This window comes from Musca autumnalis, unplaced genomic scaffold (assembly GCF_047663935.1).
Source record: "Musca autumnalis isolate F117 unplaced genomic scaffold, ASM4766393v1 scaffold_5, whole genome shotgun sequence".
NCBI lineage: Eukaryota > Metazoa > Arthropoda > Insecta > Diptera > Muscidae > Musca > Musca autumnalis.
Window position 1 is genome coordinate 20,387,054 of NW_027412088.1, and position 18,373 is coordinate 20,405,426.

The 18,373-nt window shown below is 36.1% G+C and overlaps 1 protein-coding gene and 1 long non-coding RNA gene across 7 annotated transcripts in view; one reads left to right on the forward strand and one right to left on the reverse strand.

Annotated features, from left to right (window-relative positions):
* Positions 1-18,373, reverse strand: part of fra (neogenin protein frazzled) — a 328,294-nt gene that overhangs the window by 286,999 nt on the left and 22,922 nt on the right. The gene's annotated exons all lie outside the window — the stretch shown is intronic.
* On the forward strand, positions 14,426-16,897 carry LOC141405755 (uncharacterized). Its single transcript, XR_012413260.1, has 2 exons — positions 14,426-14,661; positions 14,964-16,897. It is a non-coding gene; the product is annotated as an uncharacterized lncRNA (long non-coding RNA).

The window sequence follows — 18,373 nt, forward strand, 5'->3', positions numbered from 1 at the left end:
TTTCACTTAATATTATTGTTTATTTATTAATTATTTATTTTATTTTATTGCTTGTATTTAATTTAATTTTGTTAATATTTTTTTTTTTTTAATTTTTACTTTAATTTATATTTTTAAGTTATTTTTTCTAATATTTGTTATTTTATTTTTCTAAATTCATTTCTTTCAGTTTTTTAAATAATATTTCTATTTATATTTATAATTTACAATTATGATCTTTTTTGTTAGTATTTTAATATAAATTTATAATTATTTTTTAACTTGTTTTATACTTTTTTAATTATTTTTAAGTTCTTTTTATTTAACTTGTAAATTTTTAATATTTTTAATTTCTTTTTCTAATATTTTTGTATTTATTTATAATATTTCTAATTTGTTTATTCAATTTATTTTTTAATTAATTTTATATTTAAGATTTACAATTTTTTTAAGTTTTATAGTTTTTACTTATTTTAATTTGTTTTTTATTTTTTTAATTTTTCTTTATTTATTTATTGGGTAAAATGTATTTAATTTTTTTAATTTATTTTTCTAACTTTTCCATTATTTATTTTTTAATTGGTTTCCGTAATTTATTCTTCAAATATTTTTTATTTATTACTTTATCTAAATTTTCAATTATTTCTTTAATTTATATAAATAATGTTTTTTATTTCTTTTAATTAATTTTTTTATTTAATTTTTACAAATTATTTTTTAATTTTTCTAAATTGTTTTATTATTTTTTAAATTAATTGTTGTTATTTAATTTTGAATTTTTTTTATATTTTTATTTATTTTTTAATTAATGTTGTAAAGGCATTGTATGAGTATTCTAAAGATAAAGGATCTCACATGGGATAGAACCTCATATCGGATAGTAGACATCAAATCAGACTTCCATTGATGAAGACTTCATATCGGTATTTTATAGACGGAAGATCTCATATATAGGTATTTTGTAGATAGAAGGCTTTTTATCGGTCTTCCATAAATAGAAAACCTCACATCGGCCTTTTATTGATAGAAAACCTCATTGGTCTTCTATAGATAAAAGGCCTCAAACCGGTTTCTATGGACACAAGACCGCCTATCTGTCTTCTATAATCAGGAGCCTTCATATCACGTGTTTTGTTAAAAGGATCGGTAAGTTATACTTTCTCATCATGTCTCTCAGGACGCCTTTTTAGAGTTCTATTGTAGCGACTATTTCTCCATTTAAAACAACATTAATTCCTTTGGAATAAATTAACTATGGTCTACAACTTTCCAAGCTGTTAATTCTCATACACCAAACATGTTTTTCTTTTCACATTCCCACTGTAAATTCTCATGCAAGGTTAACACATATCTTTCATATCGAAGCTACCACGATATGAATAAGTTTTCGATACGAAAAAAAGAACACACAAAAAAAATTCAACACGAAAATATAAAATGCCTGCAACATTCGCATTTCCGTTAGAGACGGAATTTCATAGACTGGAGTGGAGTAGGTATTTACACACAAAGGTACAACAGCATATTCACATTTCTTTGCCATGACACAAAGTTCCTTTACAAACAAATACCGGGAGAGACAGGAAAACCAAGTCAAAATCAACAGCCAACGAATAAAACGAAACGAAGCGACGAACATATTAACGTGACCATTGAAGCATAAAAATAATTTAACACAACAACACCAGGCGATGACGTTGTGCTGCCACCACACAAAACATTGTCACAATCAACGTTAACACCAATGGAAAATATACTCCACACAACACACACTGAACCACACAGTACCACATCGGAAAAAAGGTGGCCATAAATAAACTCCAGCAGTAAGAAAATGTGAGGAACAGGAGCGCCATAGTATATCAACAACAACAATTCGAGATAATACACTTTCAGCTGTATAGAGGGGAAGGGGCGAGTAGAGTACACAAGAAAGAGTCATATCCATGTTCTCAACACCTGAATTGTGGAATCAACCTCTGAGTATGCTTGGATCTTCTTTAGCACTTCTTCTTCCTTCATACTCCATTTGTGGCAGTGACAAACATTTTTCATTGCTGTTGCCTTTTAAGTAGTCATCTTTTATTTCATCGTCGTCGTCGGTGTAGTTCTTGATGGTGTTGTTGTTGTTAATGCATATAATTTAAATTTACTTTTCATTTATTAACTAGTGTCGTGAGACTATGGGAATGTTGTAGAGAGCGAGGGAGTGGGAGTTGAGGCAGAAAAAAAACATTAAATTCCAATATTTATACCCTACACCACTATGTGGTAAGGGGTATTATGTGTTAGTGCATTTGTATGTAACATACAAAAGGAAGCGAGATAGACCCATAGTTCCTTCTAGGGATATACATAGAATCACTTTCTGAGTCGATTTATGCATGTCCGTCCGTCCGTTCGCAACATACAGGTCGCATTTGATGACCGATTTCGCTGAAAATTGGGGAATACCACTTTTTTAGCCGTCGGAAGATCAAGTTCGAAGATGGGCTATATCGGTCCAAGTTTTGGTATAGCCCCCATATAACGGTACCTCCCGATTTAAGGTATTTTAAGGATCTTAGCCTCATTTGTTGCCCAAACCAGCTGAAATTTTACATTTGAGGTTCCCAATAGCCGCGAAATTGCTCCACTAAAAATTGTCAAGATAGGTCCACGGTTCGGTATAGTCCCCATATAACGATACCTCCCGATTTAAGGTATTTTATGGATCTTAGCCACATTTTTTGCCCAAACTAGCTGAAATTTTACATTTGAGGTTCTCAATGGCCGCGAAATTGCTCCACTAAAAATTGTCAAGATAGGTCCACGGTTCGGTATAGTCCCCATATAACGATACCTCCCGATTTAAGGTATTTTAGGGATCTTAGCCACATTTTTTGCTTGAACTAGCTGAAATTTTGCATATGTGGTTCCCAGTGCCCACGAAATTTCGCCACTTAAAATTGGTAAAGATAGGTCCATGTTTTTTTGTAGCCCCCATATAACGGTACCTCCCGATTTTAGGTATTTTAACGATTTTCCCCAAATATGGCTCCAATTTGCCATTTGGAGTTTAATGAGTTCAAAAAATTTACTTTAATGTTTGTTTTGGGTTATTAAAAAACTTCTGGTGTAGGGTATTACATAGTCTGCCCCGCCCGACTTTGGTCTTTTCCTACTGGTTTTCCAGTGATTTTGTTCCAAATCCTAATTAAAACTTCATGTGAAATAACTGAAATAACGCAACTGAATCGCATGACTTAAGGTCCTATTCTTGTCTCAGGTCAGCATTCATGTGGGGGAGGTACCCAAATTTTGGAACAAATTGGTTGCCCCGTTTACGAAGTATCGTACATACCATTTTAGTGACATTTGTGGACCAGTATTACACATCTTCGAACTGAAACTAAGTTTGGACAACATTTGATGTAGGCAAAATATTGGACCAAATCGGTTGATCAGTTCCAAAGTTATCGTGCTCTCTAGCCACTATATATGGTGCAATAGGGGTTTTTGTACACCTTCGGGCAGTTTTCTCAAGAATTATGGACTTGCCCCTGACAAAACTTTTACCGCCGTTATTGAGTCAGCGAATACAAATGGCTTCAACAAAAATCAAAGTGATTCTAGAGCTGGTCTTAAAGTGAATTTATCCGAAATTTTGTGTGGTAGTTACCCGAAGCAGTGGACAAATATAGTCCATATTCGATATATTAGAAGGTATCGTGCGCACAATTTTTCCGAACATTTTTGAACTTTTGTGGGGGAGGTACCTGAAGGAGTAGACCGATATTGCATATCTTCGAACATAAACTAAGCTTGGACAAAATATTACGAAGGCCAAATTTTGGACCAAACCGGTTCATCCGTCCGAGAGTTATCTTGCGCTACAATCACCACACACGGGGTCATAGGTTTTTTTTGCACCTTTCAGACTATTTTCTCAGGAAGTATGGACTTGCCCCTGATAAAACTTGTACCATAGTATGGGGGCAGTTAATACAAGTTGCTACAACAAAAACCAAAGCGATTCGAGAGCAGGTCCTAAACTGAACTTTTCCGAAATTTTGTGTGGGAGGTACCCGAAGGAGTCGACCGACATAGTCCATATTCGAACCTTATCTATAACTGTTAGATATATTAGGATGTGTAAAGTATGGACCAAATCAGTCAGTCCCTTCAAGAGTTATCGTGCGAACAATTTTTCCGAACATTTTTGAACTTTTGTGTGAGAGGTACCTTAAGGAGTGGACCGGTATGGCCCATCTTCGAACTTAAACTAAGTTTGGACAAAATATTACAAGGGCAAATTTTGGACCAAACCGGTTCATCCGTCTGAGAGTTATCGTGCGCACCAGCCAGCCAGACAGACGGACGGACATAGCTAAATTGACACCAAATTGTGTTAAACGGATGTCGTCCAAACATGCTTGGGGTCTAAAACCGTTCGTTCGTCTATAAAGACTCCCTTTCGTTCGTATATAAAGACTCCCTTTCGCTCGTCTATAAAAACTCCCTTCGTTCGTCTAAAAAGACTCCCTTTCGTTCATCTATAAAGGTTTCCTTTCGTTCGTCTATAAAGATTTCCTTTCGTTCGTCTATAAACCTCCCTTTCTTTCGTCTATAAAGACTCCTTTTCGTTCGTCTATAAAGACTCCCTTTCGTTCGTCTATAGACTCCTTTCGTTCGTCTATAAAGACTCCCTTTCGCTCGCCTATAAAGACTCCCTTTGGCTCGTCTATAAAGACCACCTTTCGTTCGTCTATAAAGATTCCCTTTCGTTCGTATATAAAGACTCCCTTTCGTTCGTCTATAAAGACTCCCTTTCGTTCGTATATAAAGACTCCCTTTCGTTCGTTTATAAAGACTCCCTTTCGCTCGTCTATAAATACTCCCTTTCGTTCGTCTATAAAGACTCCCTTTCGCTCGTCTATAAGGACTGCCTTTCGTTCGACTATAAAGACTTATTTTTCTTCGTCTACGATCACACCCTTTCGTTCGTCTATAAAGACTCCGTTTCGTTCGTCTATAAAGACTCCCTTTCGTTCGTCTATAAATACGCCCTTTCGTTTGTTTATAAGGACTCCATTTGGCTCGTCTATAAAGACTCCCTTTCGTTCGTCTTTAAACCTCCCTTTCATTCGTCTATAAAGACTCCATTTGGCTCGTCTATAAAGTCTTCCTTTCGTTAGTCTACAAAGACTCCCTTTCGTTCGTCTATAAAGACTGCTTTTCGTTCGTCTATAAAGACTCCCTTTGTCTCGTCTATAAAGACTCCCTTTGGCTCGTCTATTTAGACTCCCTTTCGTTCGCCTATAAAGACTCCCTTTCGTTCGTCTATAAAGACTCCCTTTCGCTCGTCTATAAAGATTCCTTTTCGTTCGTCTATAAAGACTCCCTTTCGTTCGTCTATAAAGACTCCCTTTCGTTCGTCTATAAAGATTCCCTTTCGTTCGTATATAAAGACTAACTTTCATTCGGCTATAAATACTCCCTTTCGTTCGTCTATAAAGACTCCCTTTCTCTCGTCTATAAAGACTCCCTTTCGTTCGTCTATAAAGACTCCCTTTCTCTCGTCTATAAAGACTCCCTTTCGTTCGTCTATAAAGACTCACTTTCTCTCGTCTATAAAGACTCCCTTTCATTCGTTTATAAAGACTCCATTTGGCCCGTCTATAGAACTCAATTTCGTTCGTCTGTAAAAACTCCCTTTCGTTCGTCTATAAAAACTCCCTTTAGTTCGTCTATAAAGACTCCCTTTCGTTCGTCTATATAGATTCCCTTTCGCTCATCTATAAAGACTCCCTTTCGCTCATCTATAAAGACTCCCTTTCGTTCGTCTATAGAGACTCCCTTTCGTTCGTCTATAGACCCTTTCGTTCGTCTATAGACTCCTTTCGTTCATCTATAAAGACTTCCTTTCGTTCGTCTATAAAGACTCGCTTTCGTTCGTCTATAAATCTCCCTTTCTTTCGTCTATAAAGATTTTATTTCGCTCGTCTATAAAACCTCCCTTTTGATCGTCAATTAAGACTCCCATTCGTTCTTCTGTAAAGATTGCCATTCGTTCGTCCAATAATTTTAGCTTTCGTTCGTATATAAAAGCTCCCTTTCGCTCGTCTATACAGTTTACCTTTTATACCTATATAAAGGCCCACTTTCGTTCGCCTATTAATACTCTCCTTCGTTCGTCTATAAAGTCACCCTTCCGCTCGTCTATAAAGACTCCCTTCCGCTCGTCTGTAAAGACCACCTTCCTTCGTCTATAAAGACTCCCTTTCGTTCTATAAAGACTCCATTGCGTCCTTTTATAAAGACTCCCATTCATTCGTCCGTAAAGACTACCTTTCGCTCGTTTATAAATACTCCCTTTCGTTCGTCTGGAAAAACTCTCTTTCGTTGGCCAATAAACCTCCCTTTCGTTCGCCTATAAACCTCCCTTTCGTTCGAATATAAACCTCTCTTTCATTCGTCTATAAAGACTACCTTTCGTTCGTCTATAAAGACTCCCTTTCGTTCGTCTATAAAGATTCCCTTTCGTTCGTCTATAAAGACTCCTTTTCGTTCGTCTTTAAATACTACTTTTAGCTCGTTTATAAAGTCTCCCTTTCGTTCATCTATAAATAATCCCTTTCGCTCGTCTATAAGAACTTCCTTTCCCTCGTCTACAAAGTCTCCAATCCTCGGTCCATTCGTTCGTATTTAAAGACTTCCTTTCTTTCGTCTATTAATACTCCCCTTCGTCCGCATATAAATACTCACATTCGTTCGTCTATAAATACTCCTTTTCGCTCGTCTATAAGAACTTCCTTTCATTCGTCTATAAAGACTCACTTTGGTTCGTTTATAAAGACTTCCTTTTGTCCGTCTATAAAGACATTCTTTCGTTTGTCTATAAGGACCCACTTTCATTCATCTATAAAGACTCGTTCGTCTATAAAGGCTCCCTTTCGTTCGTTTTTAAAGACTCACTTTTGTTTGTCTATAAATCTCCTATTCGTTCGTCTATGAAGTCGCCCTTTTGTTCGTTATAAAGACATCCTTTCGTTCGTCTGTACAGAATCCCTCTCGTTCGTATATAAAGTCTCCCATTCATTCGTCTGTAAAGACCACCTTTCCATCGTCTGTAAAGACTCCATTGCGTCCGTTTATAAAGACTCCCATTCATTCGTCCGTAAAGACTACCCTTCGCTCGTTTATAAAGACTCCCTTTCGTTCGTCTATAAACACTCCCTTTCGTTCGTCTATAAAGACTCCCTTTCGTTCGTCTGTAAAGACTCCCTTTCGTTCGTCTATAAAGACTCCTTTTCGCTCGTCTATAAAGACTCCCTTTCGCTCGTCTATAAAGCCTCCCTTTCGCTCGTCTATAAAGCCTCCCTTTCGTTAGTCTATAAAGACTCCCTTTCGTTCGTCTATAAAGACTCCCTTTCGTTCGTCTATAAAAACTCCCTTTCGTTCGTTTATAAAGTCTCCCTTTCGTTCGTCAATAAAGACTCCCTTTCATTCGTATATAAAGACTCCCATTCGTTCGTCTATGAAGACTCCCTTTCGTTCGCCTATAGACTCCCTTTCGTTCGTCTATAAAGACTCCCTTTCGTTGGTCTATAAAAACTCTCTTTCGTTCGCCAATAAACCTACCTTTCATTCGTCTATAAACCTCCCTTTCATTCGTCTATAAACCTCCCTTTCGTTTGTATATAAAGACTCCCGTTCGTTCGTTTAAAACAACTTTGAAGACGCTCTTCGCCTCGCAAATCTCTAAAGACTACCTCTCAGTTTGTCTACAAAGATTCCCATAATTTCGTATATAAAGAATCCATAATATCCACTACAAAAATAGTTTGAAAGTGCTGAAATTATAGACAATTTTAGTTTTCGTTTTCATGCAAACTATAAAATAACAACAACACCAAGTCTTATAATAACAACAAAACCAAAAACAACTTACGACGACAAACAGCAAACGGAAATTGCTGTTGCTTAGTTTTTTTTTTTGTGCTGTTGTGTCGTCTTCAACAGCCATATAATTGCCACAAGAGTTTCGCCTCTTTGGCCACCAAAATGACTGCTGTTGCCAGCTTATGAGGAGATGTTGGCTCTTCCTTTCGCTATTGATCACAAATTTACCAGGCAGAAAAGGTGTGTCCACGAAGGCACAATTGCCTTTGTCTGCTTCATGAAGATTTCGTTGTAGCACAAAGCGTTTTAGTTTTTGGTATGGAGTAAGACCGGTATCCAGCAGCAGCAGTATTAAACCGAAGTCGACTAATGCACGTGTTTTTGTTGATTTTAGTTTAAAGTTTAGTTTTTTTTTTGGCTTGGCTTCGTTTGTTTGCTCTGGTTTACCTTTGAAATTATATTTATATTGACATTGTTGTGGCCAAAAAAATGATGAAAAAAAGAAAAAAAAATAGTAGTGTTGACATTCTGTTCACGGTTTAATAATATTTACTTAGAATATATTAAATGGCATAAAATAGCGATGACGATGCCGATGAGGATGATGATGACATTATCCAAACATACCCAACCCCAAAAGAATTACTCATTCCCCCTTGGGTTTGTGAAGTAAGTTTAGCAATTTGTTTGTGACATCAGTAAAAGGAAGGCTAGGTTAAAAGTTCAAGTTCATTGCTCGTTGTTGTAATTAGTTTTTGTGTTTTTTGTTCTTGACAAGAATTCCCTTTGAAAGTAAAGCTGCCCTACATTTTGTGAGATAGTTTTTACAATAATTAGTCTAATTACATGCGATATGTGAGATACATACACACATAATAATGTTTCAGGTCACGTGACAAAATATTACCATGCGTTTCATGCATACAAGGAGTCGCCAGTACGATATGTATGCTTCTTGCAAAGTTTAGTAATAAAGGGAAAAATTAATTTGCCTTTAATAACGAACCAAGGCCGGATTTTAAATACAAACATTGACTCCTTACCATTCACCTGTAAAAGGTTTATAATGTAATGCATAAATTCCCCTTTTTCATCTATCCCGTACCTACTCTACTAAAGTCTTATCTGCGGCGGCTTCTTTCTCTCCACAAAGGCCATTCATTTATAAAATAACCACATATTCCCTTCGTATCATTATTACATGCCACTTGGTCCTTCGACCTGAACCACTTCAAATTGTAATTATATTTACCAAAAATGTGTAAATGATCCCAGTCATAAGTAGGCCGGCCCCTTAAAAATACAGTTGTCCCTACTTGAAATTTTAATTAATTTCATTTCTGTTCTGCTCTGGCTATCTTCATTATTTTCCATTTCTTATTATCTCTTTTTTTTGGGAAACCCTTCAAACTGTTGAAGATATCTGCTGAGCTGTTGTGTGTGTTGCAGAGTACATTCTTTTCATTTGGCAGATGATTTCAATTTTTATCCAACCACACGACGATGAACTATAACAGCGGACGCACACCTGCAAATGATGTGGAGGTACTTGACGTCGTTACCGTTGTTGGTTTTTGAGGTTTTCTTTTGGCTTCTGGGTTTACACAAATGTACACTTAACTGTCAAATTAAGATGAAATCTGAAGATTTCATAAAGTTTTAGTGGTTTTCCAATTACCAGGTTTTTATTGATTTTGTTTCTGTTCTGTGGCTCTCTAGTGCCGCATTGATCTCCTTTTTGCCGAGGAGGAAGAAGAAACTGTTTTGCAGCTGTTGTATTAAATTACAAAATGTGTTTTTAATATTTGTCTCATTTGGTACGCAGTTATTTTTTAAAACGATATTGAAGTCCAGGCAAATTGTATATGGAACCCACAGGAAACGTTTTAAACGAATAGAGAGGTGTATTTATATTCGAACTGAAGCAAGTCTTTACATGATGTTCTTTTTTTTTGGCAAAAGTAATTTATTTGTTTATTAATTTATTTCCCATATGCTTAGCATAAGAAAAATTCCGCTTCCTTAAAGGCATGCCACCAGTCATTAAGCTGCATCATTGACTGTATTGGCTTAACCTAAATTCTTCGCTGTTAAGTGCATTCCGTCAATTCATTGCAAAACAAGTTCATTTCTCATAACCAATTCCGACTCGCATGCATTTGGAAAGGCCGGCTAAGATAAGAAAAAAAAAAAACACCAACTTTCAATTTGAAGTTATGCAGTAGAATCGTCGTCGACTGACTCGTCGTCGCAGTTGGCCAAAAGTCAGTATTTAACGAATATGAAAATTTTGTAATTTTGCCAATCTACGCCTCCGCGTTCTCACAAAAAATACACAGCCTGTGAAAATTCAAACGACCAAGTCATAATCTCCAAGTAAAAATGACAAGCATATCTAAATGCAACACAACTTTGATAAAGTGTTTGCCACAAGAAGAAATACAAGCAGCAGTGCTTACTTTGTTGAACTGTTATGGCTGTTCGTTTTTTGGCTAACAAAAGTTGCATGCAACTCTAAAGAGCAGTAACAACAACAGAGTAAATTGAAGAGCCAAGTAAAACAACACAAGCTGTCAAACGCAACTTCATCATCATCAACAAGCTTCTTTCATCAACTGTGGAATTTTATTTCTTTTCAAAATCATGTTGATTTTTTCTGCTTCTTCTTCACTTAAGCCTTGGCCAAGCCTGTGAATAGTGAAAAAAATGAAAAGTAACCTGCCAAAGTTGAAAAGGATTTTCATTTAGAAATCAAAGGCCAGTGAACTTTTAGAATTGTGGATTTCCTCCCTTACCATACCCTTAAAGCGGAAAATACCAAAAGGTTTTAAAAGGGTTTGAAAATATAAGACTTTAGTAGAATTTAAGATAATTTATCAAGGACTCGAAGAAGGCGAAAAGACTGTATGTAGGGACCTATATAGACTATATAAAGGGCGTATTTATAGTCTGAACATTTCTTAAAATTATCCGCGATTTGTGGTCTGAAATTGTCTTAAAAAAATCCAAGATTTGTGGTCTGAAATTTTCTTAAAAAAATCGACGTTTTGTATTCTGAACATTTCTTAAAATAATCCACGATTTGTGGTCTGAAATTTTCTTAAAAAAATCCACGATTTGTGGTCTGAAAATTTCTTAAAATAATCCACGATTTGTGGTCTGAAAATTTCTTAAAATAATCCACGATTTGTGGTCTGTAATTTTCTTAAAAAAATCCACGATTTGTAGTCTGAAATTTCCTTAAAAAAATCCACGATTTGTGGTCTGAAATTTTCTTTAAAAAATCCAGGATTTGTGGTCTGAAATTTTCTTAAAAAAATCCATGATTTGTGGTCTGAAATTTTCTTAAAAAAATCCAAGATTTGTGGTCTGAAATTTTCTTAAAAAAATCCACGATTTGTGGTCTGAAGTTTTCTTAAAAAATCCACGATTTGTGGTCTGAAATTTTCTTAAAAAAATCCACGATTTGTGGTCTGAAATTCTCTTAAAATAATCCAAGACTTGTGGTCTGAAATTTTCTTAAAAAAATCCACGATTTGTGGTCTGAAATTTTCTTAAAAAAATCCACGATTTGTGGTCTGAAATTTTCTTAAAAAATCCACGATTTGTGGTCTGAAATTTTCTTAAAAAATCCACGATTTGTGGTCTGAAATTTTCTTAAAAAATCCATGATTTGTGGTCTGAAATTTTCTTGAAAAAATGCACGATTTGTGGTCTGAAAATTTCTTAAAATAATCCAAGATTTGTGGCCTGAAATTTTCTTTAAAAATCCACGCTTTGTGGCCTGTTGAGGCTAGCGAAAATTTCTTTAAAAAATCCACGCTTTGTGGTCTGTTGAGGCTAGGGAAAATTTGTTTAAAAAATCCACGCTTTGTGGTCTGTTGAGGCTAGCCTAAATTTCTTTAAAAAATCCACGCTTTGTGGTCTGTTGAGGCTAGGGAAAATTTGTTTAAAAAATCCACGCTTTGTGGCCTGTTGAGGCTAGTGAAAATTTCTTTAAAAAATTCACGCTTTGTGGCCTGTTGAGGCTAGTGAAAATTTCTTTAAAAAATCCACGCTTTGTGGCCTGTTGAGGCTAGTGAAAATTTCTTTAAAAAATCCACGCTTTGTGGCCTGTTGAGGCTAGTGAAAATTTCTTTAAAAAATCCACGCTTTGTGGTCTGTTGAGGCTAGGGAAAATTTGTTTAAAAAATCCACGCTTTGTGGTCTGTTGAGGCTAGCGAAAATTTCTTTAAAAAATCCACGCTTTGTGGCCTGTTGAGGCTAGCGATAATTTCTTTAAAAAATCCACGCTTTGTGGTCTGCTGAGGCTGCAGACGATCCAAAGAGTGTCTTTATAGACGACCTAAAGAGCGTCTTTATAGAAGACCTAAAGGGCGTCGACGTTAAAGGCGTTTTAGACGACTTTATAGACGTCTTCTGCGGCGTTTTTATAGACGTCTTCTAGGGCGACGTTATAGACGTCCTCTAGGGCGTCGTTATCGACGTCCTCTAGCGCGTCGTTATAGACGTCCACTAGGGCGTCGTTATAGACGTCCACTAGGGCGTCGTTATAGACGTCCACTAGGGCGTCGTTATAGACGTCCTCTAGGGCGTCGTTATAGACGTCCTCTAGGACGTCGTTATAGACGTCCTCTTGGACGTCGTTATAGACGTCCTCTAGGACGTCGTTATAGACGTCCTCTAGGACGTCGTTGTAGACGTCCTCTAGCGCGTCGTTATAGACGTCCCCAAGGCGTCGTTATAGACGTCCACTAGGGCGTCGTTATAGACGTCCTCTAGGGCGTCGTTATAGACGTCCTCTAGGGCGTCGTTATAGACGTCCTCTAGGGCGTCGTTATAGATGTCCTCTAGGTCGTCGTTATAGATGTCCTCTAGGGCGTCGTTATAGATGTCATCTAGGGCGTCTTTATAGACGTCCTCTATGGTGTCTTTATAGACGTCCTCTAGGGCGTCTTTATAGACGTCCACTAGGGCGTCGTTATAGAGGTCCTCTAGGGCGTCTTTATATACGTCCTCTAGGGCGTCTTTTTAGACGTCCTCTAGGGCGTCTTTATAGACGTCCTCTAGGGCGTCTTTTTAGACGTCCTCTGGGGCCGTCTTTCTAGACGTCCTCTAGGGCGTCTTTTTAGACGTCCTCTAGGGCGTCTTTATAGACGTCCTCTAGGGCGTCTTTATAGACGTCCTCTAGGGCGTCTTTATAGACGTCCTCTAGGGCGTCTTTATAGACGTCCTCTAGGGCGTCTTTATAGACGTCCTCTAGGGCGTCTTTATAGACGTCCTCTAGGGCGTCTTTATAGACGTCCTCTAGGGCGTCTTTATAGACGTCCTCTAGGGCGTCTTTATAGACGTCCTCTAGGGCGTCTTTATAGACGTCCTCTAGGGCGTCTTTATAGACGTCCTCTAGGGCGTCTTTATAGACGTCCTCTAGGGCGTCTTTATAGACGTCCTATAGGGCGTCTTTATAGACGTCCTGTAGGGCGTCTTTATATACGTCCTCTACTTCGTCTTTATAGACGTCCTCTAGGGCGTCTTTATAGACGTCCTCTAGGGCGTCTTTATATTGACGTACTCTAGGGCGTCTTTATATTGACGTCCTCTAGTTCGTCTTTATAGACGTCCTCTAGGGCGTCTTTATAGAAGTCCTCTAGGGCGTCTTTATAAACGTCTTCTAGGGAGTCTTTATAGACGTCCTCTAGGGCGTCTTTAAAGACGTCCTCTAGGTAGTCTTTATAGACGTCCTCTAGGGCGCCTTTATAGACCTCCTCTAGTTCGTCTTTAAAGACGTCCTCTAGGGCGTCTTAATAGACCTCCTCTAGTTCGTCTTTATAGACGTCCTCTAGGGCGTCTTTATAGAAGTCCTCTAGGGCGTCTTTATAAACGTCTTCTAGGGAGTCTTTATAGACGTCCTCTGGAGCGTCGTTATAGACGTCATCTAGGGCATCGTTATAGTCGTCCTCTAGGGCGTCGTTATAGACGTCCTCTAGGGCGTCTTTATAGACGTCCTCTAGGGCGTCTTTATAGACTTCCTCATGAAGGGAGTCTTTATATACGACCTTAAGAGCGTCATCATGTACGACCTCTAAGGAGACTTAAAGAAGAGTCGAAGGGAGACTATATAAATTACGTCTGTGATTTTTCCAACGCTGTCTCATCTCAGACTCGGTAGGCTGATTCGTTAACTAAATGACGCCCAATGTGGGTACAACGAATAACACCAGTTAGTAATGGATAGACTGAAAGACAAAAGATCAACGTTATTATTTAAAAAAAAGTGGCGCCCAACGTGGGTCTCAGTACAAAAAATGTGTATAAAAAATTAAAACATATGTTTAGCATAGATTCTCTCAATGTAGACGTCATTTTAGTGTTTTAATATATCAAGAAGAACTTATAAACATAAAGCTTAACCCTTTTTGGGGAGGTATTGGTATCCACTAAGATCCCAATATTTGATATTGCGTGTTCAAGTTATCCCCTTTTAATCCCACAGTTTATTGGATCTATGGATGGACTGAATGATTTACTATGGTTTTCCATGAATGCACTTCTCTCTAATACCGTTACGTGACAAGAGATTAATGTTTTTATGTAAAGAGGTGGCGCCCAACGTGGGTCTCAATGCGTAAAATGTGTATAATGAAATCTAAAAAAATATGTTAAGCATAGATTCTCAATGTAGACGTCCTATTAGAGTTTTGATATATCAAGAAGAACGTATAAACTTAAAGTTTTACTCTTATTGGGGAGGTATTGGTATCCGCTAAGCCGCCAATATATGATATAAGCTTCGTTCCCGTACTTTTCAATAGTAAAACTCGTAAAAGAGAGAACTCTAAAAAATTTGTTCTCTCACACAGGTTCTTTTGAAATAGTTCGGGAACGCAAAAAGGTAAAAAAACGTCAAAAAAGCTGGAACAAATGTAAAAGTCAACGTACCAGCCAATCAGACGCCGGCAACCATGTTACTATTTTTTACACGCTCAAATTTGTCGAGTAAAAAGTTTTTAAAGAGAGCGTCATTCAGCGCCATTTTTGTTTAAAGAGAAGTGAAGATTTTACAACTTTTTTGTGTACGGGAACGGTTTTTCGGGTAAAAGTCGTAAAAATTTCCCTTTAATATCACAGTTTATTGGATCTATGGGATGATTTTCATATTACATAAGGCCGGTATGTAAGCAAGTGGCGCCCAACGTGGATATTAATATACAAAATCTCGATTGAATATGGAAATCATGCGAAGTTTTTTAAACAATTTTGTTGATATTTCTAAAGGTGTCTATAAACTAGCTGAAGGGATTGCCACACAGCAATCTTCATAGTGAACTCAAGCCTAGTCAGGAAGAGAATCTCTATTTATCTGCATATATTTAATTTTTTATTACAAAACTCTTTTTTTTCAGTGTTGGTTTTTAAATAAAGACCTAATTTTTATCAGATTGTCTATTAATTTTCCAAAATGAAGATAACATTGTTGAAATGTTCCCTTTCCTATTGTATTGTTTCCAAGTGAGTAGTCAAATTTGGTCACTATCTTCTCATTAAAGTGCTCCATTAGTCTGCTTTACAATCATAAATTGTTGCTTTCATGGGTAATTTGAAGTCAAGATTTTAACATAAAGATAATTTGTTTAATTTGTTGTTTTTCATTTTATTCAGAAAAAAGGTAAATGTCTCCTCTCTCACCATTCACCCATTGAGGTTAGGTATGATTTACAAAAGAATACGTTTTACTTGTTGTTGTTAGGGTGTCATCTTTGGGTCTCCGTTTGTTATTGGCCCATGACTAAGTAGAAAACATTTTTAATAACAACTATAGCAACAATATTACAAAGGAAACGGAGCAAAAAGGTAACTTGTTTTTATTAAATTACATTCCACCATAAATTCCGTGCAAAGTTCCTGCATGAAGTATTGCCCTAACCTACATATATGCCGAACATACCTTTACTACCTTGCGATCTACATAGTTTTGTAACAAAGTTATTATAGCCATTGTATGAATATGTGACCCAATTCTGAAACACGCTTGAAGCTGTCACCCCAAACAACAAAAATTAAATGTGTCCTTTATTATTGCCTGGGCTTAAGTGCGAGGTATTTAAAACAACCCCCAGAATTGGGACACATGAAAACGATGAATAAACTTTAACTATGACACCTTGTTGTTATTTTGTTACTTACTTCTTCTTCTTCTGACATTTCTCCTTGAATAGATTGGTTGTTAGGACCATCATAGCTCATGTTTTTCCCCACGCCACTGATTGCTTGCAATGTTGCTTAATCGCAATGCACATAAAAGTTGATAACGAAGACGCACCCTTTTCTCTCGCCGCCACCACCAGCAAAAGGGATAAAGGGATAAAGGGCAAGGAGCTGCTGACATTTCAACACACTAAATTGTTTGAAACAAGAAATTATTCAAAACAAAAAAGTTACATGTCAGCCGGCATTCATTGCAGCTACCACTTATTTTTGAATTGTTAGAGTTGCCAAGGCATTTTTTTTCCATATCACACATAAGGGAGCAGAGTGCCAAAAAATAATTAAGGGAAACTTATAATGAAATGAAAAAATAATAGGAGGCATATTTTTTAATTTTCTAAATGTCCTTTTATTTCCTTAGAAATAACCCAAAAAACGGTAACCCTATTTCCACTTGTGTTACATTTTATCACGCACGCTAGACAAAAAAGAACCAAACAAATTCCAAAACTTAAACTGTCAAGAAGTGTATCAAACATAACGACCAAGATATGTTATGGGAGGGCAAAAAGTAAGAATCAGATACAGGGCAAACTTATCAACGCCCTGTGGCAGAATGCTTCCACATATGACTGAAGCTTATATGGCTGTTAGGCAGTAACAAATTTGCGACAAGTCCTTAAAAATTCATGACCTCCATTCCTACTCTCTCGTCGTCCACCAACTAAGTTACAATTCATAAAAACCAAAAAAAAGAAGAAAAAAATTGACTCTAAATTTGAATATCAAAGAAAAAAAAAAAAAAAAAAAAAACAAAGAAAAAGTAAAAGAAGACAAATGCTGCCGAGTATGTAAATAATGAATGGTGGTGAAAACCTTGGAATGTCGTCTTCGTCATCCATACATTTATCCACCCCAAAAAATACTAAATTCATACATACCCCAAGGATTAAATGGTCTTAAAGGACAATTTGTTGTTAAGCTTTAAGTACTGACGGCATTCTACAACTACCCCAGTCATTAATGCGACAAATGTTGGTTAATTTATAAAGAAAAAAAAAAAAAAACAACGAAAACGCCATGGACGACTGTTGCAACAAACCGCAGCTGTGTAATAACCACTACAATTTATTTTTACGCTAATTGTCTTTCAGGCTTTTTGTTGTACTCAATTCGTCCTTTACATTTTCTTCATTTAATTTGAGCGTAATAAACAATTGGAATACAAGGACACATCGCGTATTGGGATGGTTGGTGTTTAATTAAAAGTAGACCAAGGGGCTGTTAATGTGCTGTTTGATTAAGGAAAAGAAACTGAAACAAATTTCTTTTCTCAATGTGTGAATGTTGGGCCAGTTAATGAGCTTGATAAATACATTTAAAACGTGACTGGACAAAGGGATTAAATGGGTTACTGTATATTATCCTGAAACCTTGGTCGTTTGAAAACACTGCTTTCAGATTGTTTATAAATACTCTCTTCTGGTCATCTATTATGACTTCAACTCTCTTCAAGGACTTTCTTTATGGTTGTGGTTGTCTATAAACATCGTTTATAAAGACTCCACTCAGCTCGTCTATAAAGACGAGCTCGTCCATAAAGACTCCCTTCAGCTTGTGTAAATCTGGATGTTTTTGCAAATATTTTTTCAATACTTATTTTTTATCTGGACGTGGAGTTTTTAAAAATATTTTTCAAGACGTGGATTTTTTAATATTTTTTAAGACGTGAATCTTTGAAAATATTTTTCAAGACGTGGATTTTTTAAAAAGTTGTCGATTTTTTTAAAAATATTTCTTCAAGACGCCGATTTTTAAAAAATATTTTCTGAAGACGTGGATTTTTTAAATATTTTTCAAGACGTGGATTTTTTAAAAATACTTTTTTAAATCATGTTTTTTTAAATATTTTTCAAGACATGATATTTTTTAATATTTTTCAGGATGTGGATTTTTTAAAAATATTTTTTCAAGACATCGTTTTTTAATATTTTTTCAGGATGTGGATTTTTTAAAAATATTTTTTCAAGACATCGTTTTTTTAAATATGTTTTCAGGATGTTGATTTTTTAAAAATATTTTTTCAAGATATCGTTTTTTTAAATATTTTTTTTTTAATATTTTTTAAGCCGAAGACTTTTTGCAGTTTTTTTTAACATTTTTCAAGACGTAGATTATTTAAAATATTTTATCGAGACGTGGATTTCTTTAAATACTTTACCAAGACGTGGAATCTTTTAAAATACATTTTCAAGACGTAGATTTTTTAATATTTTTTAAGACGTATTTAAAAAAAATCCAAATT